The sequence below is a fragment of the Cetorhinus maximus genome, chromosome 2 (genome assembly GCF_964194155.1).
Source record: "Cetorhinus maximus chromosome 2, sCetMax3.hap1.1, whole genome shotgun sequence".
Taxonomy (NCBI): domain Eukaryota; kingdom Metazoa; phylum Chordata; class Chondrichthyes; order Lamniformes; family Cetorhinidae; genus Cetorhinus; species Cetorhinus maximus.
The window spans coordinates 188,602,596-188,604,309 of record NC_135880.1 but is presented as its reverse complement, the minus strand read 5'-3'; the positions used below and the strand labels follow the sequence as shown (position 1 = coordinate 188,604,309).

At 52.3% G+C, this 1,714-nt stretch overlaps 1 pseudogene; it reads right to left on the bottom strand.

The window, feature by feature from the left end:
- Nucleotides 1-570: 570 nt before the first annotated feature.
- LOC144690876 (phosphoglycerate mutase 2 pseudogene) lies at nt 571-1,366 on the bottom strand (annotated as a pseudogene).
- Between the last annotated feature and the right edge of the window lie 348 nt (nt 1,367-1,714).

Genomic DNA, 1,714 nt, shown 5'->3' with positions numbered 1-1,714 from the left:
TGCAGTCCATGTGGTGTAGGTACACCCACAGTGCTGTTAGGGAGGGAGCTCCAAGATTTTGACCCAGCGACAGTGAAGGAACAGCGATATATTTCCAAGTCAGGATGGTGAGTGGCTTAGAGGGGAACTTCCAGGTGGTGGAGTTCCCATCTATCTGCTGCCCTTGTCCTTTTAGATGGTAGTGGTCGTGGGTTTGGAATGTGCTATCGAAGGAGTCTTGGTGAATTCCTGCAGGGCATTTGGTAGATGGTACACACTGCTGCTACTGTGCGTCAGCGGTGGAGGGAGTGAATGTTTGTGGATGGGGTGCCAATCTAGTGGGCTGCTTCGTCCTGGATGGTGTCAAGCTTCTTGAGCGTTGTGGGAGCTGCACTCATCCAGGCAAGTGGGGAGTATTCCATCACACTCCTGACTTGTGCCTTGTAGAATTTTTTTGCAGATCCCATTATGTTTAATTTAACAATTCTTCATGATAAATAACTGCGTACAGAAACATTTTTTAAAAATGGTTTAACAACAAGTACAGCAGTGTTTGTAGACTCGTAGCAGTTTACAGGCACCACCTTCATCTAAAGGCTTGCGGAACATTTTACCTGCTTCACATCTTGACTTTGCCTTGTGCTGCTCCAGCCTCCATGGCTGCCTTTACAGTCGCCTCATCTCCCAGGAACTTCATGGGCCCAGTGGGCTTCAGGTTTGCATCCAGCTCGTAAACGATTGGAATACCATTCGGCAGGCTGAGCTCCATGAACGCAGCATCAGACATACCCGCAAGGTGCTTGACGATGTCCCTCAAACTGTTGCCATGGCTGCAATCGGCACTCGCTTGCCAGCCTTAACCTGTGGCACAATCACGTCATTCCAGAAAGGCAAAGCTGGCGCGATGGTGGCCTTCAGGCTCTCTCAGATTGTCAGCTCAGTAGATGTTCCGCACTTGGAGCAGCGTGCCTTGCTGATGGTGCAGTAATAAGGGTGCTGTTGATCCATGGAGGGTGGTGGGGTATTGAAAGATCTCCGCCAGATTTTAACCTGCTCCTCTCTGTGTTTGGCTGCTGTCTCTGCCTTGTTGAGGCTGATCAGGCCGCTGTAGTGCTGCTCATTGAGGCGCCAGGTGCAGATGACGGGCAGCCACATCTGGTTGACGCCGTCCAGGATGATCCAGAAGGTGCGGATAGCCCTCTTCAGCACTGAGGTGCATCACACATCAAGGAGGTAGCTGGCCTCCCAGAGAGCCTGGGCTCCGCCCCCGCTCGGCCTATCCCAGCCCGTTCTCATTCAGGTCGGCGTCAAACAAGCCACAGAAGTGGTTCTCCTGGCTCCAGGAGCTCTCTCTGTGCTGCACAATCACCAGCTTGTAACAGGCCATGCTGCACTCGCTTGAGGCCCAGGAGGTGGTTATTATGGAGACCCCGCTAGGCCCGGCTGCCCCTGCTCTGATGGTGGGCAGGCTTTGGGGAGTCAGGAGGTGAATTACTCACTGCAGGATTCTTAGCCTTTGACCTGCTCTTGTAGCCACAGTATTTATATGGCTGGTCCAGATCAGTTTCTGGTCAATGGTAACCCCCAGGATGTTGACAGTGGGGGATTCAGTGATATCAAACATGCCCACTGACTCATGGGAGACCCTGGCTTGGACCGTTCATATCCCTTGGGTAAAACCCCCAGGCACTAGGTATTAGCTGTGCCTTTGCTGGGTCATATGATCCCTCACATT